The sequence below is a fragment of the Ambystoma mexicanum genome, chromosome 4q (genome assembly GCF_040938575.1).
Source record: "Ambystoma mexicanum isolate Mex_15411 chromosome 4q, UKY_AmexF1_1, whole genome shotgun sequence".
NCBI classification, from domain to species: domain Eukaryota; kingdom Metazoa; phylum Chordata; class Amphibia; order Caudata; family Ambystomatidae; genus Ambystoma; species Ambystoma mexicanum.
Window position 1 is genome coordinate 1090793714 of NC_090928.1, and position 26388 is coordinate 1090820101.

General features: G+C 44.4%; 1 protein-coding gene across 4 annotated transcripts in view; it reads left to right on the forward strand.

Moving 5' to 3' along the window:
* The window catches only part of LCLAT1 (lysocardiolipin acyltransferase 1), a 1406982-nt gene that overhangs the window by 790679 nt on the left and 589915 nt on the right, over positions 1-26388 (forward strand). The window lies entirely within an intron of this gene.

Below are 26388 nucleotides of genomic sequence, written 5' to 3' on the forward strand. Positions count from 1 at the left end.
CTGTGTCCTGCGCAGTTCAGAGGAGTCTTCAGATTCCTCCTTGCTGCCAGGATTTGATGGGTACCCCCCCCACTGACCTAACTGGGCAGAGGTTTTCAGGATGCCCTTAAGGGGCCTACTCTCCTGGGGTTCCCCACTGAACTGTACTGTACTTGGGTGCCCATACCCGGATGCCCACCCCTCCATTCCTGGGTGGTACTGGCCTATGAGCCCCATACTCTTAGCTGGATAGTAATCTGCCATCCCTGTGGCCCTGTGCTCACGTGCGCCAGGGGACATGGGGGTGGCAGAGTCCAGGGACTGAGAGGTATGAGGGCCTCTGGTACTAGGGCTCCTGAGGTTATGCTCCGGAGTTTCCATTTCCCAGCGAACCTCATCTCTATCCGCCCCTGCTCCCTGTTGCAATGCAAGAGCCTGCATTTGTGCCTTCAGTTCCTCAGTTAAGGCCTTACTAGACTCTATCAGTCTCTCCTGCATCGCTACCTGTTGTTGGAGCCTATCATTGTGTTGACAGAGGGCCTCATTTTCCCTCTGTGCTTCCTGGTTGGTCCTGGAGAACTGGGCCAGTCTTTGCTGCAGGAGGTTTACCTCCTGAGCTGTGTCCCTATTGGCCTGCTCCTTTCTTGCTAGAGCATCCTCCACCCTCCTGGTGTGCTCTAACAAGTTCTGGTTTTCTTTTTGGAGGTCACCCAGCCCCTGGAGGGCCAGGTGATTTTCTTCCATTTTCCTTTTTAAATGGCAGACTTCCTGGCCTATGGCGTCTCTTTCCTGACTAAGAGCCTGCATTTGTGCCGCCAGGTCGTCCCTCTGCCTTTGGAAGGCACCAGCTTTCTGGCGCTCCTGATCAAACTCTGCCTCGGTATCCAGGTCTTTCAGAATCAGTTTATTGCTCTCCTCTTTCTCTCTATCTAGCTGGCTTTGCAGGGTGACTACCTGCTCCGCGCATGCCCTGTTGAAATTGATCTGTTGCTCCAACTTTTTCTGGTTCTGCAGTAAGGAGTCCAAACTGTCTTGGTGCTCCTTCTGCAGGGCCAGAAATCTGGTATCCTGGTCTGTCTTTTCCTGTTGTAGGATGCCCATATCCTCTTTTATTTTAATGATGTACTGCCTGCTGTCATTTTCTGACTCCTGGCTCCCCTGCAGCCTCTGCTCAGAAGAGACCAGGTCAGATTGGACCTTCTCTAACACCACCTGTTGCCTATTTGCCAGATTTTGGCTTTCAGCACATCTATCCTGCATGTCTCCCATATATAGGTACAGGTATGCTGCTATCCTGGCAATCTTATTGTGTTCCTCTTTGGCTTTAGGAGCCATATATAGTTCACTCAGGGCCACATGTAATGGACCCTGATCTCTCCATAAGTCTGACCCTGTTTCAGTGACCTGTCGCGTGATGGCCTGCAACCAGGCATCCTGGCCCTGCTCAGCCCATTCACCTCTCACAAATAGTTTATGTAAGAAGTGCTCTCTGGCTATTTTCATATCTACCAAGGTCGTCATTCTAGAGATTGGTCTCTGTCCTGACTTACAGAAGTTAGTATTTTTTTTTTTTTTTTGCAGAACAGAACTTTTCTTGGAGTGTCCCTTTTGAGGAATGCTTCACAGCGTAATGCAGCGTGGTGATCCGACCGGATGTATGTATCCCGTCAGTTAGCACACTGTATTAAGCTGCACAAGTGGTATTCTAACCCAAACGTCCGGCCGAGCCCCCAGTTTGTAAGAGGATTCAATTCAACACTACAGCTAAGTCAACGCCTAGTCTATAATACTGAATGAAAACCCTTATTGATATATCTTTATGTCCAGTTCATGCGTTCTGGATGACTACCCCTATATAACACCCCTCTCTTGGAATCCCCCTGACCCCACTGAGCCGAGAAGTAGTTATGGTTTGCAAATTAAAAGGTTTATTCGATAATTTAAACAATAGATATGTATATCACACTTTATAATAAATTAATAATTGAATATCACACTTAATCTGATATGATAAATATTAACAATGGAGAATCTGGCACTAACACGCTTCTCTATAATCAATAAGGAGTTGACATGAAATGGATAAGGTAGCACACAGGTGAATAGGAACAAAAGAAGAAGGTGGTACAGAATGCTTTATGTAAGCTCAGGTGGATGCAATATTCAATGAATGCAGTACAGAAAATACTCAATATGATTTCAACCAAACAATGTAATCACTTTTCCCTGGCTATTCACTCCCCCCCCTCTTTATGCAATGCAAGGAAATGGGAGGAAAGCACACAGTTCTCAGAAATGCAATCAATGTAATTCAGTTCAATCCCCCCCAAGCACGCTTAAAGAAAACAGATAGGAGTTTTGAAAACACAGGCAAAATGCTTTGATATGTGCTGGCAATTCAGTGAAAAGTATGCTAAAATGCTTTTGATTCCCTCTAGAGGTTCAGGGTGAGTGGTATCTAGTTAATATTAGCTCAGGCTCACTCTTGCAATGATTCAGGGATAGTTTTTATGAGGCAAACGATTTTCTGGCAAATGGAAGGCAAGCAGCAGCTGAGTTTTACACGTGAAGAAATTTGCAAATCGCGGTAAAATTCGCGAATGCGTTTTTCACGATTGCGGCAAAACTATAGGGGGTAGGAATGCGGTTCTAGATTCGTAGAAAAGCCACGATACTCAGCTTTCAGGGGAAAGTTACTGCAAGTCTCTATCACAAACGGTCACGGAGATATGAGCGATTTTGTGAAGGTCGTTTTTCAGATTTGAAATTTTAAAAGCTCAAAATGACAAGTGCAGCTTGCAACTAGAAAATGACAAGTGACAGCTTTACAAATGACAGGTGACAGTTAGGAGACAGTTCTACTTAGATTAAGCTAGATTGAATTATATTATTTTAACTAGGAGATTGGTTCTGCACAGTTTTCTAGGTACTCACACTATATTCTTGAGTGAAATGGGCCTCGCCATGGATCTGGTCAGGTTTTAGACAGGACTCTGGTCTCTGCACTTCACAGTGATCTGGGTCTGCTCTCTCTCTGGATTCTGAAGATTGAGGGATTTAAAGTCTGGATCTTTCTGCACAGCTTTCTCTGGAGATTGATGGAGGTAAAGTATGGATTTTCCCGGCAGAGCTTCCAGCGGCAGATGGAATTGAAGGTCTCTACCTAAGTTTCAGTGGTCCATTGATATGTTCTGCAAGTGGGTGTGTGTGTTGGTCATAACTAAACTTGCCCCTCTCGCTTGTCATTGGTCAAATTTCCATTCCTCACTTGATTGGGGAAGGACTGTGAGTCAGAGTGATGTCATCCATTTATGATCTCTTGAAAAACCTCCCCTGTCATCTGTGCACCCAAATCTATATATGATCAAAATACATATTTCAGAGTTACACAGTTGTTTGAAATTACATATACATGGTGTTACTGAATTTAGCCATGTCTCTGTCCAAATCTGCTGTTTCTAAGAGCTTGCATTCAGAAATGGCACATAATTGACTTTTTAACTGATTTTTCAATTTCTGACATTGACCCAACTTTACATACATGTGCGCAGGGAGTATGGACATTAACTGATGAAGTTTCATATTTTTAACATGCATACATTTAGAGTAATATCCACTTTTCCGCTAACACCCCCCTGAACATACCACCGGTTCTAAAAACCTCTTAAACTGTGGGCAGAAAAATCACAAGAATTATGGTATCATTTATAAAATTTTCACATGTCCGCACCATGAGTTATCCATCTTTTTCTAAACAATATTCTGGCTACGAAGGGGTGTGGTTTCCCAGGTCACATGGTGGAAATACTGGTTTATCCAGTTCTGCCAAGCCAGCTTGCTCTCACAGGCAGTGCCCCTCCCAGCTTCTGCCAAGAGGAAGCTACATTTTACGACCGCTGTAATAAAACCTTTGCCTGAGTCAAGACAGGCTTTGTTCAGAGCTCCTGTAGAGCACAGGTAATTCAATTATCAGATAGATGGCATATCCTTAATGTGGCCAGCAAAAGGCAGATGGGCCTGGGAACACAGTTGTGACTCAAGTTTCACTCCTGATGGGGGTAGTTGCCAGGCAGAATCAAGTTCCTTAAGCCAGACTTTCAGCTAACTGTCATGTTTTTTGTTGCTTTTTAAATTAACTTGCAATTTTACACATGCAGCTAGAATGCTGATTCTAAGTTTAAACTATGACATTTAAACAATTGCAAAGGCATGTGACACCAAACATAGGTCACTCATTTAATCTAAACATTTTCGATTTTAGTGTCTTTAAATCCAGTGCAACTTAAACTGCTGACTCCATAGCAGTTTTGTTATAAGCATTGTTTTGGGCTCTTCATTTCCCAGATTTTGTAAGCACACAAAACTCCATTCTGCCAAATGTCTGCTGGTGTCCAGTGAGTTTTTAGATGTGTTGCAATGTTTAAAATAGACATTTTGAGCCTGCCTTCAGAGAAACACAGGGTGGTTTTAAAACGCCGGCTTTTGGATAGTGGTGAGTACTGGTACTGCACCCATTTTTGGGATTTAAGAAATGAATTCCCCACAATTCTAGGTTGCATTTGGCAATCAGCATTGCCATTCCCAATGGTTTCAGATTACTGTGCGGGTAGTCCAATGGTGGTTTTAAAGCGCTTTGAAGCTAACCGGCGCTACTGTTTTTCCTTTGGCAACCCATTTCCCTCATGGCAACCCGGCCTTTCATTCTCGCACTGGTGGGTGGCAAGTGAGGCAACCATTTTGGTGTGCGCACAAACTGCGCAGCTTTCCTGGATTTCGGCGCACATGTGGGTTTTCCGCCATCTTGAATTTTCTAAGCCCACAGCACCAAATGTTGTGGCATGATAGCTTAAACGTGGGTCAGGACACCCAACATGAGGGTGAATTGGAGGGAGCACCTGAATTTCAAGATGTGAGCATTGCAGAAATTGAGCATGATGCCATTGATAAAGAGATGTGGATAAGAGCTGGTGAGGAGGATTTAATATTGAATCAAGTTATGATTTGGACCAGAGAAGGATGGCCTCACAAGAATATTGTGGGAAAAGAGTTTGACAGATATTTTGGTGTGAAGGACGAGTTAAGTATGTCTGAGGACGGATGTAAACTTAGAAAAGGAAATAGGATAATACCCCCCAGTGGAGTCAGATCTCATTTAGTGAATATAGCACATCAAGGTCACCTGGGCATGGGAGGAACAAAGAGACATTTGCGGCAATATTTCTGGTGGCCTGGGATTGACAGCGATGCAGAGAAGTGTGTTAGGGGTTGTAGAGAGTGTGGTAAGAGTGACAAGACCAAGATGGTTAGAGAAGTACCAATAAATCCTGTCAAAGTACCGAGTGAACCATGGCAAAAAGTTGCAGTTGATTTGATGGGACCATTACAAAACCTTGACAATGGGTATAAATACATTGTTGTGTTAGTAGACTACCATTCCAAATGGATTGAATGGAAGGCTTTGCGTGAGGCAACCACTGCAGAGATGGTGTTATTCTTCGAGGAAGTGTTTTACAGGGAGGGCTTCCCGACAGAATTAATCACTGATAACGGAGTACAATTCTGTTCTGAAAGGATGTTGACTTTCTTGAAGAAATTTTGCATCAGACACACTAGAACTGCTTTATATCATCCAAGGGCCAACTGCCTCGTTGAGAGAGCCAATAGGTTCATAAAGGGTGGTTTGCAATTGGCCATGGCTTCTAATCTAAGATGGTTTGGTGTAGTAAGAGAAATGATATGGAACTACTGTACCACACCACACTCAGTTACAAATGTATCTCCATTCATGTCATTGATAGGGAGACAACCTGGAACAAAACTATGTCCAGGGTGGATGGACTTAGCCAAGAGTTCCAACATTGATCGCAAGAGAATTATGACTCATCAAAGAAGCACAGGATGTGTACAAAGAAAGATTTGATGAGGACAAGAGTGTCAAAAGTAATACTTGGAAAGTGGGAGATTGTATTCTCATAAAGAACCCTAGATTCACTCCCAAATATGTAGAAAGCAAATACATTGGTCCCAAGAAAATATCTGCGGTAAGAAACAATGTAGTAATTGTAGAAGGGGGGGAGTGTTGGTCAATGTCCAGAATTGTGAAATGTCCAGAATGCATGAAGGACAATGCACATGATAAACATGACAATGGTGAACATGACAATGGTGAATTTGCTAATAACAGCATCAGAGACTCTAGTGTCATAGATAAGTGCTCCAAGGATGACAACAATTCAAGGTCTGCAGCAGAGAGACATTCAAATAGAGTCAAGAACAAACCCGGCTGGTTTAAGGATTATTATGTGGAGTAAACAGCTGTATGCACATAAGGGATGAGATGTGTTATGATGTAAGTGTAAGTTAAAACAAGTTCATAAAAATGTATTACCAGATCCTAGTTAAACATTGAGCTGCACTATGAGCTCATTAAGTTCTAAGAATGTTATTCTAAGAATGTGGATGGGAGACAGTAGAGACTGCAGGGAGAGAGCCATGTTGGCACTCGGCTCTCATAGGCCGCTGTCGCTGTAATGAAATAAATTACTGTTTCTTCATCATTGCTGCCTGGAGCCCTTATTTCCTCGGGCCTCATTCCGGGTTTGGAGCTAACCATGGAGTAATTAGCTCCATGGTTGCCTCCGAAACCGTCCCAAATCCGGCATGGTGAATGGAGTAATTACCGGTCCATTCCAGGGTTGGAGGGACCGGTAATTCCCCATTCACCTTTTGCCCTTCCCCATTCCCATTTCTGCCCCATAGGGCTCAATGGGAATGGGGAAGGAGGTAATTACGGCACTGTGAATTACGGAACTGTAATTACCTCCGAAGTACCTTTGCGGGTCCCGTACTTAACTCCTGCTAGAAGCAGGAGGTAAGGAAGGACCCGCAAAGGGAACTCGGAATACAGAGGTAAGGGATTACCGGCATCGGCACCCTTACCGGTGCCGGTAATTCCTTACCTCCAACCTCGGAATGACCCCCATTGTACTGATATCATTGAAGAGTTAATGTTAACTGTGTCCCGAACTCCAGTGGCTGTGTAGCTTCCAGTTCCACCAATGCTTGCTCCTCTTCACTGCCATAGGTTTTGATTCCCCCTCCTGCTCCACCAAACAATTTAGACTTACCCTACCAGGCCAGGCACCGTCTGACGCTCTCAATGAGGAGGGGTTTTATGGAAGGGGGACGAAGTGACCCCACAGCAAGAAAGGGTGTTCATGAGAAAATTATAGGTGTCATGGAATATGTTAACATGCAGACTCTGGAGCCTCTACCGGTGGAATCGGTGTCCTGACAGAAATCCTGTTAGAAATATCTGAGTGGTAGGCATTACTTCATTAAGCAAATGAAATATGGGCAACACCATGGATAACTCAGGCCATTAATGAGCATCCAGTCGCAAAGTTCGGGGCTCCCTCAGATGAAAAGCTGTTTTTCTTCATCCAGTAGTTCAGTTAGAGGGATAGTGCATTGATGCCCTTTTCTGCTTCTTCTCCAACTTCCTTAACACCATTAGGGAAGAAGGAGAATATGATCTCTTCTACATCCAAGACAATCCATTGTCCATCCCATCGTGTCTGCATGTATATGGTGGTCCATCACAGAATTCACATGGACCTCTTCAATGGCAAAAAGAAGCAGTTCCTTGCTACATTTCCGATGGTACGCCTGCACCATGCTGGAATCTGCAGCTGTCCATGTGTATAACAGCAGCTGCTGACATGTGTCTGGGTCTCAGTAGTTACTGTTGTGATTGGCTCAAAGTAACAAAATAAATGCAGGATGTACAAGATACACTAAGAGCCTTTCCTTTAGAAAAGACTCAGCTCATACCCTCCACAATAAATGAGGCGCTCACTTATGGAAACAAGAATACCCTGCTAATCCCTCGCCAGCATGATGAAACCGCTGCAGAGGTCTTTCTCAGCCTGGTCTAACAACACAGACGGAGCAAGATAATTTCAAGCATTCAGGGGCATTCAGGCCCTTGTTCAAGACCAAACATATTAATTAGACGGCTCCTCTGGTTCACCTCCCGGAAAGAGGCCAGCCACACTCATAAGAGAGTTTTTTTCATACAGTTTGTTTTTCTTAATGCCAACCTACATTTTATGACACACGCGGCCAAGGAGCATACCATATCTGTCGGCATCAGTGTCTCACAGCATCTCTCCACCTGGAGGAAGATACCTGTGGACCCTTGAACATTGTCAACGATGGGTAAAGGATTCATGCTCAAACTTTCACACCCAGCTGCCAGACCCCCATACATTGAACCTGCAAGCACACATTGGTAAGCTGCTCCTAATAATTGCCACAGTGTAGGGCCACCTTCAGCAAGTTTGGAGGTATTCTACTTTGCATTTCAGAAGAAGGATAAGGAGCAGGGTAAGTGCCATTTATAATCTTGCAAGCTTCAATTCTACCTTCTTTATTGAGCGTTTCCAGATGACAACTCCTGCACATATTTTCTCTGCTTTACTTATCTTTTTTGTGTTTTGTATAAAGGCGCCATATTGCACGAGTGCTTTAAGGCACCAAAGTCATCTAGTCTCAGCCAGGATGTAAAGGCATGTACAGACTATTGACATTTAATTTAATTAGGGTTAGTAAGGAAATACTTTCAAGGCACAAGAGATTATGTTCTAAAACTGCTAAGGAGACAGAGTGGGTGGGTGGCCCGAGGAGCAATGAAGAGAGGGTTAGGGTTGGAATTAAACTGAAGTTTGCGAAGAGGTAACAGTGCTGTGGGGTCTACAAATGCATATCGGGTAAGTGCTATTGTGGTAAGAAGGGGATGGAAGGAGGGAAGAAAAGGGAACGGGGAAAGTGATAAGCAAGGTGGAAGGAGGGGATGATGGGTGTCTTAAGTGCTTGAAAAGTTGTAATAGGAGATGTCCAGATGAAGGAGGGAGTGGAGTAATGCAAGTGAAGTGTGAGGTGCATGAAAGTTGAAGTGGGTGATGTGTTAGGTTTGTGATTTAAGATTGTGATTGTCAGTGTACCAATCTTTGTATAGTTTTTTTTTTAAGGTGCTGAATTTTGGTTCTTATGTGATGTGGTCTGGTAGTTTCTTCCATAGGGTGGGGGCAATAAAAGAGAATAATGTACCCCTTTGTTTTTTGCACCTGAAACCTGAGAAGTGTTATTTTAGTCTTATTTGATAACCGTAGATATCTGCGTGTGATGGCAAGCTTAAGGAATGATTGGAGGCATGAGGGGCTAAAAGACTGGATTATCTTGTGGGGGGGCGAGGGGGGAAAGGAGGAAATGTTTAGTATTTTGTGTTATGTTTTTGTTTTGATGGGTAACCAGTTGTGTTTTTAGTGCTGGCACGTTATGATCGTAAGGCTTCAGGCTTAGTATGCATCTTGCAGTTTTATTTTGGACAATTTGGAACGATTTTAGATTTTCTGAAGAATTGCAGTATTTTAGTTTGCAGAGTATCAGGGCATCAGGGTAGATCTGTCTTCGGCTGGGGCCTCCATTTGGAAGAAGCCTCCCTGCCACCTTGAAACTTGAGGAGAACCATCTCCGGTTCCAGAAGAACCTCAGCACCTTCCTCTTTGCTTCTGCCTTTGCCCCTCTTCTCCCCTGCAAGTACCTGCTCACCCTTCTGCACTGCCTCCTGGCCACTCCCTGCACTGTGGTCTGTATCTGTACCCATACAGTCCCCAACCCACTTTTCTTCTGCACTTATCAGATATAGCCTATCTGCTTAACCTAGAACTTGCGGAATGCACTACTACTGTTTTTCGCCTTTATTTATTTTTACTTTTTATTATTTATTCTGTCTCTCCTCTGTTCCGCACTTTCCACTTCTCCCCCCTTCCATGCACTTTCCCCTTTTTCCCTTTCCCATGCACTTGCGCATTCTCAATGTCACTGGGCCTAGTAAGACCGTTGTTTTGTTCTCCCCTGTTCCCTTCCCTTTGCCTGGTTGCGCACTGAAACACTTGTGTACGAGCAGAATATAAATAAAATATAATTCCATTTGTGGTGATGAACTTTTTGTGAAGTTCCAAGCAGTGGAGTATCTTTCAAAGGATGTGTAGAAGGTAGTTTTTTAAAAGTTTTTTTAATGAGGTCTTTTATATGCGGTTTAATGGATAGGTCAGTGTCTATTAGGATTCCCAGGTTTGTGCTTCTGAAGAAAGTAAAGGAGGGGTACCTAGGTAAGAGGGCCTTATAAAAGGAAGCTGATGAATGTGTTATGTTCCGAAGACCATAACCTCTGTCTTGCTGGGGATGAAGCATAAGTTGTTTTGAGACATCCATTTTTAAATGGCTGGAAGGCATTGGCCGATGCAGTTGTTGGAGTCGACGTTTGGTGAAATATAGAATGCAAGTTTTATGTTGGTTGCATATTCTTGCATTGTGGGTGTGAAGGTATTGAAGAGCCATGCGGATAAGATGGATCAATGAGGCAATACTTGAGTAACATCTCTAGGGATTCATAGAACATCTCCAACTTTTACTCTGGTGGTGCGGTTTTGTTGAAAAGACTCAATCGTTTTAGGGCAGTCTTGGATCCCTAGTTGGAAATGCAGGTGTTTAACAGGTGTGGGGGGTGGGGGGGTCACTGACCGAGTCGAACATTGAAGAGAGGTCTAGGAGTTTCAAGCATGTAGGCAGTGTCGGACTGGGACAAGAAATAGGCCCGGTCACCCAAAAATAAGTGGCCCACCCCTCACCTCACGTCCCTTGACCTCTGATGACATCTCAGGAAGTGATAACATTTGACCCCACCCCAAAGTGACATCCCGTCGATGAAACACGACCTTTCACCCCTTAACAAAACAGGAAGTGGCATCAAATAGCATTGGTCCTAAGTACACTAAATTACTGTGAATCCAAGTAGACGTCCAAGGTCGAATGAAAATGTTATTGTATAGCACTTGCTCTTAAGCTCTTTTTTATAGAACCAATATGCATATAATATCACCCAACCTGTGTTGGTACTCATTTATCGACCTAAGAAGGATGAAAGGCTTTTTGAAAAGAAAAAAAAATGTGAAGAAAAAAAAGAATATATTTTTTCAAATTTTCTTTTCTTCCAAACCGGCCCAGGCATGGCCAGAAACAGGCCCCCACTCCCCAGGGATGATTTCGGCCCAGCCATGGGGGGCCAATCTGACCCTGCATGTAGGGATGTTATCTCGTGCAAGCAGGATATGTTCTCATGTATAGAAGTGTGGTTTTGGGACCGAAGTTCCAAATCTTTAATTCTAAAATGGCGCTACGGAGTGACCACATAGATTGCACTGTGCTGCTTTCCCCTACCTCCAACCACCTCTCCCTGCTTACCTTTGACTCCTCACCCTTACCTGAATTCCCTTCTCTTCTCAGTCCCCTTGTCCGCCCCCTGCAATGTAAGTCTCCTTCCCCTAATGTGGGTAGAGACTTACATCGCAGGGTCATTCTTTCTTCTTTTTTTCTTCTTTTTGTTTTTTACAGTGCCACACTCCTCACCTTGGAATTGGGGGACACCCCCGTAACCACCGATCCCATTATATTGAACACAGGGAGCTGGGGACTCCTCTCTTATGAGTGTGGCTGGCCTCTTTCCGGGAGGTGAACCAGAGGAGCCGTCTAATTAATATGTTTGGTCTTGAACATGGGCCTGAATGCCCCTGAATGCTTGAAATTATCTTGCTCCGTCTGTGTATAATGGAATTTGTTATTTCAGTTCATGCCGAATGCTCAGTAACTGCACATTCAGCATTTCTTTCCCGGTATTTTGGCGCAATACTGTGGTTTCAGTGCTTCTGTGGGGTCTGCAAACTGATTGTGTGTGGAGGAAAAGGTTATGCCTTTCAGTGAATTGGGTTAGTTGGTTGCATGCTAGTTTCTCCATGAATTTTGCTGTGAATTGTGGATTATAGATTGCTCTATAGTTGTCCTGTTTCTTTGTATCAAGATTAGTCTTTTTCAGGAATGGTCTCACTATTGCTTTTACAAACTCTTTGCGGTACGAGCCAGTTGAGAATGAGTCCTTGCAGAGTTATGTGGGGGGCTAGTAGGGATCTATTTTCTTTGATTATGGAGGCTTCATAAGGGTCGGTTTGATTGGAGGATGCCTTCAGGTTCATTATTATCTTTACTATTTCCCATGTTGAAATAGGTGTGAAGCCTTTAAATGTAGGTGAACTGATGCTGGGCTTGTTGAAGGGTTGTTAAGGTTGAAATGGTCTATAGTATTCTGGATTTTCTTAATCTTAGTTTGGAATACTGGAGCTATGTTGTCAGCCCACTCTTGGATAGTAGTGGGGAGGTTGTTCAAGGCTTCAGCTGTTTGAGATAGAACTCTGGGGGGAAGCATTCATTTGTTCTCTTGAGCATCAAGCTGTATCCTGTGGCGAGGAATTTGAAATTAGGTTTGTCCTTTCTAGATTTGTTTTTTATCTGCTAGTGTGAAAGTTTATGGAGGTTTCTATTGGGCTCGAACAATTTGTTGGATCTTTTTCTGTAGGTTTGTGGCAATGTGTTATTATGGGAGCAAGGGTGTCCACCATGGTGGAATTTCATGGTAAAGGTTTCGCAAGATGTTTGTGGGGGAGTTGAGGGACTGCAAGAAGTTGGAGAGTAATTTTATTGTTAAAGGTTTTTCTGAGGTTTTGGAGGTTTTTCTTTGATCTGAAGGATATTTTCTGGGTTGTGTTATGTTTTTTCTCTGTGAGATGGCAGTAGTATTATATGACCACGTGGTACTTAGGAGTGTGATGAACCCTGTGGAGTCGTCACCAAACCCCAGCCTTAAGTCTCCTGCCATGTGGCATGGGGAAGGCAGCCGCTATCTGATCCTAACCCTGTGGGTGGTATCGGAGGGAAGGGTCACATGGGGAGGAGATGACTATTAAAGGGAAGCAGTGACTCCACTTGGGGAGATGCAGTATTCATCTCCTGAAAATGGAGAGGAAATCATTCTCAGATATTTAATGGCATACTATCAGTGTTCCAATCCCTCTAACACCAAGGTTCCAGAAATATATTCAAAAGAACCAATGAAACAGAGTCAAGTTGGTACCTTAGAGGCTCAATAATGAAAATGTTACAATTTTGTGATTCTATCCTAAAGAGAACCTCTCACCCTTATGTGACACTGCAGACTCTTTATCCAGGCCACCCTTACTCTGTTAACTCTCAGTCAATAGAACAATCTAATGTAATTGAAATAAAAGAGGAAAACTTAATATCACTCATTCTCCTAAGAACTTCAATTCCCATAATGACAAAAGCACTGGGACGAAGAATAGGAACCCAGAGGCAATGGGGACTCAGAAGTATGAATATTCCACGGTGCGGTCTAGTCATTGGCAATTAGAGCACATGAGCAGGGTATTTAAAGCCCAGGATAAGATCCAGCTGGGACTGTGTTCTGATTAAGATAGTTAAGAGGAAGAAGCAGTTTGTGTTTGTGCAGTAGCAGAGGGAGTTCACGCCATCCATGGTGCAGGTGTTACCAAGGAGAGACGCATGCCAACCTAAGTTACCTCATCGGGTGAAAATTAGAAGCACTGCAGAGTACGTGCAGCAGAAGACGGCATATTAAGAAGAAGCTTAGTTCTGAAGAAGACGCATTACCGAAGCAGCGTGAAGCAGGCTGGAGAAGACGCGGAAGATCAACAGAGCTTCCATTTCTCACGGAGACCGCCGCACAAATGATCTGAGGCTCGCCGAAGTGGGAGAAAAGAGTAATTGATGTCCGAAGCACCACTGTGAGGTCTGACATTCAGAGGGAGCCACCACAAAGAATCAGTGAGTTGTCAGAGCATGCATGATGACACCAGGGTTCCGTGAAAGGTGGTTGTCACAACTTAATCATCATCATAATGCTTTTGAATACTGAACAATTAATAAATCCAAGCAAAATGTATTTCATGAATACCATTTAATGAAAATAAATGAAGCTAAGTGGCAGAGAAGAAAATCTTTTGGGCAAACGCCAAGAGGGGAATGGCTGTAACCAGTATTTCCTTCAGCCAAGAGGCTGTCAAAAGACTTTAGGCAAATTACCAGTGGGGGAAGTCTTTAACCCATCACTGTCTACCACCAAGAAGCAGGCATAACCATTCAAGACAACACCATGCAAAACATTCATAAATGGCATTACCAACAGCCAAGAGGTTGTGTGAGAACCTTAATAAAACAACCAAAGAATAGGTTCCATTTTAAGAGATCTAGTTTTTGAAAATCTTGTATCTTACATTACCAGCAGTCAAGAAATTGTGAAACAACGCTGAAAGACTGGTGTGGGGAATACTTGAATCAAACCAACAAGTTTGAAGTTAGTGTTAGGAGTTTTATTCCTGGCATATGGGTATACCAGGAAAGTGCTTGTAGTGGTTAGTCCTGGCAGGCGAGTGGACCAGGATAGAATTCATTTGGTGACAGAAAGGGTTGTGGAAAGAACCTTTGTTTTTTAATAACAAATTTTATTGGATTTTCGCTTCACAAAACACGACATACAAAACACAACCATATATCTTCGCATACAATTATTATTACTAGAGCAGTGCGACCAGGTACTACATTTATATTTGCGTATTTATAGACACAGATGGTATAAAATACAGGTAGAGCTGAAACAGTGGCAGGTGACGATGTTGTACTCCAAGGCCGTGGAAGACATGTGCTCCCAAGTTCGGTGGTTCGATCTGTGCGTGTCTTACAATGTCTGTTCCCATTTCCCCCAGATTTTGTCTTCTTTGCCCGGACAGCCCCTTGCTTGGTAGACTTGGCGCTCCATTGGAATGATGGCATCTACATCTGAGGTCCATTGTTCATAACTTGGCGCAATGTCTGAGCCCCACAGCTGTGCTATGTTTCTTTTGGCGATTCGTGTGGATGTTGAGAGAAGTAGCCGTTCGAAGCGGGACACGTCTCCTTCTTCAATTCCCAGGAGAAGGAGTTTGGGGTCAGTCAGGATCGGGCGGCCCATGACCTTCGAGAGTCGTTCACTGCATTTATGCCAAAAGTGTTGTATTCGCGTACATTGCCATAGGATATGGTAAAAGGTTCCTTCTTCTCGTCCGCATCGTAGGCTCTTGGGGTCGCTTGTTTTACCCCATTTGTACAGAGCTACTCGGGGATAGTATATTCTATGAAGTATTTTCAACTGGATTAGCCTAATTCTCGCCGAGATTGCAATTTCTCTTGGATACATCAGGGCCGAGATCCAATCTTCAGGTAGTATCGGTCCCACATCTCCTTCCCATTTCGTTTTCAGGTGTGCCAGCTCCATCGTGGCAAAAGAGGATATGGCATTATACATAGTGGATGTGACCTTGTTGCTGACACTGTCTAAGACTATGTTTATCTCAGTTGGCGTACACTCCGGCATGTCCGCTAGCTGATCCCTGTGTGCGCTGAGTGCATGCTGTAGTTGCCCATAGTGATATCTTTTGGTGGCTGGAAGTTCATATGTAGTCAAGATCTCAGTGAACTGTATTATCTGATTGTTTGCATAAAGTTGCTGGACGGTTTGTATACCGGCTGTTACCCAATTCGGCCACCTCGGAGGTTACGGAGACCTGTGAGGTGAGCATTGTTCCAGATGGGTTGGACTGGGGTGAGTTTGTTGTCCCATCCTGTGTTTGTGTGATTCCTTCCATACTAGGGCCATGTGCGCCACTATCGTGTTTTCGGGAGGGCGAGTCGGTCTAATGTAGAGACTTTCAATCGGGGACATAGCGAAGGGTTTTGAGCGCTATTCTCGAGTGTCCCCCCCCCCCCCCCCCCCGAGGAGTTTACGCGTTGTATTATCTATTTTAGGGAACTCTACGGCGGGGATATGGAGTGGGGCGTTTTGGAGGATGTATAAGAACCGGGGTAGGGCTAACATCTTGAAAAGCGCTGCCCTGCCTAATAACATCAACGGCAGTGCTTCCCAGTGGGCCGCATCTTGGGCGTATCGTTTAATTAATGGATGTAGGTTATGAGTCAGGTAATTGTAAAGCCTGTTTGTGACTATGATACCCAGATAGCGAAACTGTGTGGTTTCAATTTGGTATGGGGATTCAGATGACGGTATACAGTCTACTCCCTTCACCGGGAAGTGCACAGATTTGGCACAGTTCACTCTGAGACCGCTGAAGGCTCCATAGTTTATTAGTATTTGGGTAACTATAGGGCAGGAGACTGCCGGGTCGCCTAAATATACCAGGAGGTCGTCTGCATAAAGGGATACCTTGTCCTCCCAACTTGGACTCCTGCGGAAGCCAGTCCACGTGGTCGTGCCCCTCAGAATGACCGCTAATGGTTCTATTAATAATGCAAACAGCATTGCCGAGAGCGGACATCCTTGCCTGGTGCTTTTTCCCAGTCGTATGCTGCGCACCGCCAGCCATTTACTCTCACTTCTGCTGACGATTGCTGTAAAGGAGCTGTACCCATTTTATAAATGCTTCCCCGAATTGCATCTTGCGCATTATTGCCCATAAGGCCTCCCAATAAACCGAATCAAATGCCTTTTCAAAGTCTATGGCCAAAAGTGCCAATTAATGTTGTACCGCGGGAGCCCGCTCCAATGCCAGATGCATCCTGCGAATATTCATTCTCGTTGACCTTTGAGGCATGAAGCCGCATTGGTCCGGATGGATTAACGCTGTAATAACCGTTTGTAGCTTATTGGCTAGTACTTTGGCCAGTATTTTGGCTTCACTGTTGATTAGGGATATGGGCCGATAGGAGGTGCATTCATCCGGGGGCTTCACCTTTTTGGGGATCACTATAATGGTGGCCTTACGGAGATCAGGTGGGAGCTCGCCCTTTTCTAGGGAGTGTTAGAACATATTGAGTAAATGTGTGGGTATGTCTAAATGATTTATCTTTTTCCAAAAATCAAGTGGGAAGCCGTTGGGTCCCGGGGTTTTGCCTGTTTGGAGTTGTGTGATGGCTGCCGATATTTCATCCACTGTTATTTTGCTGTCTAACATGTTGGTTTGCTCTGCAGTGAGTATTGGGAGATCGATACCATCCAGTATGGTGCTGGTTACTGCGACAGTGGGGGGTTATAAAGATCCTCGTAAAACTCAGCAAGGCGCTCAGCTATGTCTGCGTCGGAGGAGACTAATTCTTTATCCGATGTTCTGATGTACTTCACCTTCTGATGACCTTCGTCTCGCCTTTCTAACCATGCAAGCATCTTGCCGTCCTTCTCCCCAGTTTCGTACAGGCGTGCTCTCATGGCGCTGTGCGCTTTTTTAGCACAGTCCAGTGATAGGTTGTGCAGCATCTTCTGCGCCAGTATGAGGGCACTATTCGTCTCGGGGCTGCTGCTGGTAATGTGCTCCAATTCTTTGGACACCACTTCCCTTTCAGCCTCGATGATTCGTTCACGTTGCGCCTTCTTTTTGGCCGATGTCCATGAAATGATTTCACCCTGTAGGACTGGTTGTACGCCTCCCACAGTATGTTAGGGTCTTCAACCGAATCTGCATTTAATTCGAAGTAGTTGGAGGTGGCTACCTCTAGCTTCTCTTGTAGATCTGGGAACCCCAGGTAATAAGAGTTCAGCCGCCATGTGGGAGGCGGGCGAGGCCTCTTTGTTTCCAATGCAAGTAATAATGGAGAGTGATCAGAAATCCCCGGGGGAGGAAGGATGCGTTGCATGCTTTATGTATGTACTGATGTGGTAAAAAGAAATAATCTATTCTGGACATGGAGGCATGAGCTCCAGAGTGGAAAGAATATTCTCGAGCATCCCTGTGTAGTTCTCGCCACGTATCTCGCAGCCCCATGGCAGACGCGAAGGAGGCCAGTTTGATGATAGTAGTTGGTCTTCTGGCTCTCAGGTGCGTACGATCGAGCGCGTTGTCCATGACTTCATTAAAGTCTCCTCCAATTACCCATGTGTCCGCGGAATTAGTTGACAGGAGGGGGGTAATGTCGGTTAGCACAGTACTAAGGAGGGTCGGCGGGGAGTACACTGCCATGAGAGCCAGAGTTTGACTCCAGAGCGTTGCCTGAATGAGTACATAGCGGCCACCGCTATCTTGCGTTACGTGCTTGATCTCCAGTGGCAGCCTTTTATGAATTAATATGAGCACCCCTCTCGCACCCATTGAGAAACCCGCGTGCACCTCGGTGCGGTAGTTAGATCTTTGGAAGAATTTACATACATTTCCCGCTAGATGCGTTTTAGTCAGGAAAGCTATGTCCGGGGAATGCCTGTTTGTGTTTCAGTACCAATCTTCTTTTGATACAGGATCCTAGCCCATTCACGTTCCATGACATTAGTAACAGTTCTTTTCATTCAAAACAACCATATGCGCCATTGAGTGTCTGGGGTTTTCACTGTGTTTGCCCTGTTCGTTAAGCTCGTAATACCGTTGTGTGCTAAACATGAAAGAACCCTTGTTGAATGAAAATAACTTGTATGCATTATCATTTGGTGACGAGCCTTACCATCAATGAAGCAAGTTGATATTTGCTATCCTGACAAAAGAATATTAGTAGTAGTATTGAGAAAGTATAACGTGCTATTTTGACAAGAAGATGTTTTCTATGATAACCGAACAAGTGCATTTAGATGTTGGAACCTGTGTGTTGGGAGAAAGCCAAGCTTCATTCAAAAGAGATATTGTGGAAGACATTGTGTTGTTTGAACTATCAACCAGTCGTATTGAAAAGAAATGTTTTGTTTCTTCAAGAAAGACCATGTGGTTGAAAAATACTTGGAACAGAACTATAATTTGAGTATTCCTGAATTGATCCAGGGGAAGGTAATACAGCCCTGGTCACAAGCAGTACTTCCAAAGAAGTTTTAAGTTTGAGTTACCAAACTGGTTTTGTTGAATCAAGGGTCAGCCATATTTTCCTTGTATAATTTGATTGTATGCATTAGTATGAGGGCCTGAGGTATTTTGGACACTAGGTCATGTTTCTTTAGTTCTAGTTTGCTAGGCAGGGACCTCTCTGTTAGGTTAGGCAAAGTTATGCATTCATCAGAACCCTTTCTACTTTGAATAAATGGCAACTTTTGAGAAAACGTTACCTTTGTGTCCGTCTCGCATTTCTGACCCCTCACAGGAGGTAATGGTCAGTCAGTGCTAGTGCAGTAGAAGTTGCTTTGGGGAGAGAGAGATTTGAAAATAAGATAATGTCAAATGAATGCTTTTTCTGTGTGGCATTGATAGAGGAAATTAATGCTGTGGGGGAAGTTAGGCTGTTGTGGAAGAAACGGGACTTAGAGTTGCTGTGCTTTTCTACTCTGATATTGATATCGCCTAGGATGTGGCCGGAATGTCTGTAGATGATGGTAAATGTTAGGGCAGTGTTCTGATTGATGTTTAGTTTGATTACAAGGCTTTCAAAGTTGGTTGTTTGGATGGTTGTGACAGTAAATGTGGTCTATGTCTGGTAGTATAGGAGTGCTATGCCTTCACCTTTTTTATGTTTCCTGTTGAGTATTTTGATTAAGAATGTGCTGGGAAGAAGAGTGTCAATATTTGTAATGTAATTGTCTGTAAACTGTTTCTTTGATGGCCAATACATCTAGATTAAAGTCTTGTATAAGAGCTGAGACGTAATGTGCATTTTTCATTGCTGATCTAGCATTAATTGAACCGATCTTAATTTGCCTTGGTAATTTGGTTGTGAGTGTAGTGGATGTAGAGGGGTTATGGTCTGGTGAGGAGTGGAGAGTTGTATTGTTGATGTGGTGTTGGTCCTGCTGGAATGGCTGAAGTTCTTTAAACAGGTTTGTGAAGTGTGTGAGTGATGTGAGGTGCAGTGGTTGTGTAGAATTTAAATGAGGTATAAAGGGTGTTTCCTAATGTGTAGGAGAATGTTGGTGTGGAGTGTGGTTTGTGGTGTTGTGTGTGAGGATGGTGTGTTGGGTTTGGTATATTCTATACCTGTGTGTTGTATGGGAAGCATGGTATCAAAAGCAAGACAGACTCAAAAGATAGGTTTGGAAAACCTTTATTGTTCTCGAAAAAGGGGTTGGAAGAATGTCTATCTTGCCCTACGTCTAGGATGGCAGCACGCTCGACCATCATTTAAACAAAACATTCCTAGTTGAGTCCCTCAAATGTAAATGGCCTATGCTAACAAAACCTATTACCAGCCCTTAGTCCAATGTAACAAAATATGTGTGGGGAAAATGTATATGCAAAAGAAAAAATGAGCAAAACTATAAAGAATCAATGTGGCCGAGTCAGCTCTACTCCCCACGCTGGACAGCACAGGGAAAGTCGGCCCAGGTAGACAGGATGGCACACTCTGGCTCAGGTTCTCAAAACTAAAGGCAGTTTAAAACGTGGACCGAGGCCCGCCTGGCCTTCCACGTAAAAAGTCTTTCTTTCCAGAGTCAATATATAGTTCAACTAAAAGTTCACGCCGGCCTCCCTCAGTCGGGCTCAGACCTTCGCAAAACACAGTTCAACAAAACTTGCAAGGGGGCTCCCTTCCCCAAGTTTATTACACTTAATGTCTCCCTCAGTCAGACTCGGACCACTTTTGGATGTCAAGGAATTTCGAATGTGTGTGGCTTTCTTTACAGACCTCTGCAGGACCACTTCGACTAACAGAACCTGGTTCAAGTTTCTTTAACACACACTGGTCTCTCAGGTTGCTTGCCAACTCACTGGCTGTGTGTGTTTCTTTCTTGCTTGAACGAGTCAAGGTTAGTACCACAGGCTTGGCCTCACCTCCCCAGCTCTGCCGCTCACCCGGGAGGGTCGCTGGTGTCCTTGAAACACAATGCAGTCTTTATTTGCGGAATCTGGCATTCTCCACGTGTCTTTCATGGCCTGTCGGAGGCAACACCATCCAGTAGGGAACTCTTGGGGTTTTCGACCCGCTGCTCTCGTCCCTTGGTCTGGTGCTCTGCTGCAGTAGGTTTGCCTTTGCCCCGGAAGTCCTGCTCGTACTCCTGTTCTGTCTTGCTCAGTTTTTCTCAGTAAAATGGCTTTGGAGGACTCAATGTCGCATAATCCTTCATTCTGATTTTGCTCCCATTTCGCTAGCTTCCCCTTTTGGCCGGAGTTCAAGGGGATACTTGTTGAGGTCAGGGTCTCGCCAGCTGCCCCTCAAAGGCCTGGGCTGACCTGCTTTGCCTAGGAGCTCTGGTGTGGGTGCCACCAGGTAACCCCAGCTGCCCCTGGTTTGGCTCCCTAGAGGTACAGCTCCATCCACACTGCAGCCTCCCCTGTACTCAAAGGTCCAGCAATCAGGCAGTCCTTCTTTCGCCAGGCCTTCCAGGATCTCTCCAGCTCTGACTTTCTCCCTCTGGCTTCCGTACACCATCCAGCACCCCGAGCTCACTCTAATTGTGCCTGTTTGTTCCACCTTTTATACTTCAGCCAGACCGGAGCGTCAACCAGAATCAGGTGTGAACGGTTGTAGAGGGAGGCCTGACCTTGCCTGTCCTTGTTAAGGGGACAGTCTGGTTTAAAAGTGAAGAGTCTGTCCTCTGCGTCTGAGTGTGTTTCTTCTCAGTGATCTTCATCCTCTCAGATGTTCCGATGTTGTACATGTTATGTACCGCACTGATACCGTAATTAGTTATAGTTAAAATGAGCATTTAACATACCCATGATGTTCGCCCAAAGCCCACCTCGCTCCACTCACGATTCCATTTCTGTTACGATCTCAGGAACTGTCTTATGCAGAACTTCCATTTTTGAAACAATGGGATGATGTGAAACGCGTTGATGTGAAACGGTGACATCAACGCGTTTGTGACTATCGAAGTAGGGTTCCACAGTCCATGTAGAGGAGTGTGTCCGCCATCGTGGAGCAGAGCCTATTACACTGAATCCTGTTCAGGGATGTGTGAAAACAACCTAGCAGCTTTTCGAAAAAGTTATTTTTTACTGATAAATTTACAGCACACCTGCTATATACATGCAGATGGTCATGAAGGTGATCCTCTGTGCATTCACTGTCTCCATCTATGTGGTGTAGAGTAGTCCTACAGATGTTAGCACGACTACCGACCTCCATGTTGCTACCATGCTCGTCAGAACGTGATGCCATTTTCAAACAGTATTAATATTTCACAATTACCAACTGCCATGTAAATTAGAATGCTCTTCAGGATGTAACTCCATTATTAAGCAGTGTTCTATTTCACATGGGACTCAACATTTGTTATGCACCTGAGTTCTTTGCAATAGAAATCTATTTTTGAACTCTGGCCAACATTTTCTGGGATAGAACACATCTATGGTGTTATGTTTTTTTTTGTTTTTTTCCCATGGCTAAGTCTAAATCTCATGCGGTAGTCGATATAATCTCAAGCAAAACTATCTAGTTTGTGGTTCAAGGCCCGCAATCGCTTCACTTACAATACAGATAGCTGCTGCCAAGGGATCCCTCCATTAAGGCCAATCAGGTCTGTTTTAAGTCTAAAAATCCAACTTTGTTCCCTTCTTGGAAGAATGTTGTTGATGTCACCTCCTCTCTATGGTGGATAATGAGTTAGGATGAGTTTCCTTTCCTTGACTATCCCCTTTCTTAGATGGGCAGCTCATCACTGTTCCCAAGGGAAAGCGTGCACTCACAAGGGCGATTTAGAACCACTGCGATAGAGTGAGATAGGGACTTTTTGCACTTTTCAAAGGTTTCTCTCTACTGTGTGTTGACTGGCGACTGGTTTTTGAGAGAAATGTGGTACCCACTTGGCCTCTTTGTAGTTTTTGAAGGGCCCAGCTATGACAGGACTGGAGTGGAATAATGGCCACGCTGCTCCCTCTTTCATTCTCCTGCAGGAAGGCCAAAACCTTTTCCCAAGGCACAGAAATGTTCCTCAGGCGATCTCCTGGGAACCTCTACTTTAAAGGCAGCACTGACATGACATAAAGCCCATCTTACACCAAGGTGCTAACCACCGGAGTCCCTTTGAAGTTAGCAAGCATAGGAAAGGGGTGGAGTTAGAGTAGCCAGAAAGGAGTGGTGGACCAAGAGAAGGGTCCTACCATCTTGGTTTCTGTTAAGTCTCTCTTCCTTTCATGGTTACTTCATTTCCTGCAAACCAGGCATTCTGAGTAGTATGTCAAAAGGAAAAGGGCACTTGTTACAACGACCTGGATAGGACCACTTAAAGAAGGCTTCCTTCGGACCTATCCCCTGTGACCTTTTGCTTTTATATGGAGGGGGACATCCATTTATTGTTTGATTAATCTTTGAACTCTGTGACAAATCCAGGGCGGAAAGGAAGCCACCCCCTGTGGGACTGTGGAGGGGAGTACGCTCAGCTTACAATCCCCTAGGGGACCGGGCAAGCGGGATCCTACTGGGGCTGACCCACCTCAGGGGACAAGGAATCCCCAAGTAAGGGTTTTACTACACAGCCCTGTAAATACTAAGTGTTTGTTGTCTCTATGGGCTTTGAACAGTACAATAATGTACAGGGCCTTAAAAGATGGACAGTTTGGATTCTGATCTGATTTTTAACATCCATGCCTTTAGAGCGGAACCAACGGAGTCTTCTCTCTCTCGTTCCCAGGAGGAACATAAAGTACTACATAGCCTTGCAGAGAGAAGGAGATCCAGCCTGAGGGCGAAACATGGATGCCTGAGCCTACAGAACGCTGTCAAGACCAGTAAGGCAGAGTGCCCAAGGAGCTAAGAGCCACCGATAGAACTTGAGACAGAGCAGCCACAGACGTGGCACACCGACATCCACGAAGCCTGACGCCAAAGTCCCGTTGGTCGTAGACAGGAGGAACCAAAGCAGGGACCCAACTACAAAAAAGTTGGAGTCCTGGTTCTACACCGAACATAGAAGCTAATTCCCTCAATGAACACCACCGCTGTGAACCAGGTATGTGGGTGAAAGAGAGGCGCAGAAGGAGGCCATTGAAGCCCCAAGATATCCCATGAGTGGGTGAAAGCAATATCAAATCTGGACGGCCCATGAATCCAAATAGCCCATGTCAAGCCAATCAACGAAATACACCACAAAGGGGGGAAAGCAAAGAGAATTTCACAAAGGTGCTGGGAAGCCTCCTAGCCCATGCGGGTTGATAATAAAGACACAACGCAAATGAGTGAAAGGACTTTCAACTTAAGACAGGCTAAAGAGCCAGGAAGCCTGCACTGGGCTATAACAAATGAAAACCTGTAAAGGGGATGATGCACCCAGCAGGGGTGAATGAGCGACAGATTTCAGATGTATCAAGATACCAAAGACCCCGACCTGGGGCAAAAATAATTTCCAGGTGAACCAAGGGAAGCCAAGAAAGACTCTCAAAACTTGTTGTGTCAGACAAGTAGGAGGCTCACAAGACCAGTTCTTCCAGTTGAGAGTTGAACTATTTGAACTGATAAGAACACTTGCGTGGATGGTCCAGAGAAACCACCTCAAGGAATTTTGATCTGTAGCAGCAGGCCAAGGCCTGAAAAATGGAACCAAGCGTACAACTGGGTGGCAGTCAGAAACCAACCACCACAAGCCAAGAGAGGGGGAGTACGCTTATCTAGGCAAACTTTGTTGTTTTCATTAGTCGTAGGGTGATACGATAGTTTAGAATAGGTTTGGACAGAGGACGCCGTTTTTTTTTTTAAAGACATCCTGACGCGCACCAGTATATTATTTTTCTTTGATGGCTTTGAAGTACTGGCTACTTCAAAGCCATTTGCCATATATGTGCAGGCAGAAGGCATCCAGGGCAGAGGGAGCTCTGTCATCTAACAATCCCGAGGCAACAGTAGACGTGACTGCTGTGTGACGAATACCTCACTGTTGGCTGCACTGTAAACCAGGACTCTGGTAGCTGGAGGTGAAAGACCTTATGTAGGTTCCAGTGAATTTCTTGGAGTGGGAGTATAGAACAGAAAGACTCGCATTTTCTTGGAGTCCCTGTATTGGAACACTAAGCAACCTAGAATCAGCGTGGAATTTGACACATCTTCAAGCTGGATTGCCCGTGCTCGATGCCATCGAGCTGCCACAGGAGCTGCGGTGCTGCCCATGGCATTCTAGACTTGGAATGGGTTGCTGCACTTCGAGCCAACCAGACACCTGTTCGACCACTTGCTGCAGACAGTCTCATGCAAACCAACCACAAGCTCGACCTTCATAGGAACACCTGATGAGTGCAGACTTGACCTGCTGGAAGCTATCGAATTTGTTGGAAGACACCATCTTGCCGTCTCAGATGCTCTAACGCCTAATTGACTCCATGTGGACTCCAATCTTGGTTTCCAAGTCATAAGTGTTTTCCACTTGTGACCAAAAACTGTGTGATCTTGGTCACATCACCTTGGTTTCCTGTGCTGCAGTTTGTTTCCTTTTCTGCCAAATAAGGCAGTTATTAGACATACTTGGAACACCAGTATAATGTGCTACTTTAAATCAAAAAGATTGGATAGGTATGGCAGATGCAGACTGGCATCAAAGTTGCTGACTTTAGAACCAGATGATCCAGGTTCTAATCTAGGCTTCCCCATTTAATTAAACTGTTTGACCTTTGGAAGTTCATTGAATTACGTACAACATTACACACAAATTGATCCTGAGAAGAGGTTTGATCTAAGGACCAAATCGTGGGCTTTGGAACTGATTATAGACATGAGTATCATTTTGGTGTATTTGCCCACACTTCTTCTTGCAGCTTATGGGGACTGCTTTAGATTCCCATAGGTTAACTACCTCATTACTGATCTGTTAAATGTCCGTATGCCTTTAGCTTTTTATAGTTTAAATAGATGTCGGTGCCCATTATAAATGACTGATTATTAGCTTGTTGCAGTGCCCAGGTTTCCAATAAATGGTGTTTAAAAACAATACAATGTGTGACATCGATGGTGCAGGTTCAGTTTATATCCCTAACAGTTGAGTCGACCATGGTAGGAGTATGTCACTTCTGCAACGCTTTTGAATTCAGTGAAATAATACCACAGATACAAATCCATAGTTTCCTACTTGCCCAAAATGGTGTCATCTTGGGATATATCTTTCTCCATCTTCTACCGGTTTCTTATCTAATACATGTTGGAATGTGTATATGTAAACAAACTGGAGAACAGTTTTAAGTGCTATATCAAGTAATAAAGAAAAGAATTGGGAAAGGAGATGCAGTCAAGTGTAAAGTTGCACATTTTGGAACCACAAGATAGGGTTATTTCCTTCTTGACCAAAGTAGGTTCCTCTTGGGCTAATCAGTCGTTCTTCGTTTGCTTTTTTTATTCTCTATTCTCATGAATGTTTTTATGTTGCCCATAGGAAAATCAAATGTCTTCAGTGCAAAATAATGTTCTAAAATGTTTAAGTGGAGACAGCCTGCCTTTCCCATCTGGCACTATTTCAAAGCATGGACACAGGCAAGCTGAATAAGCCCGGTCATTCAAATATATACAACCTGTCATTTATTTGTTTACACGTATGTGAAGTGTGATTTTCCACATGTTAGCCCTGATATCCAAGTATAGTCAAGCAAGACATATTTTTCAGACTGT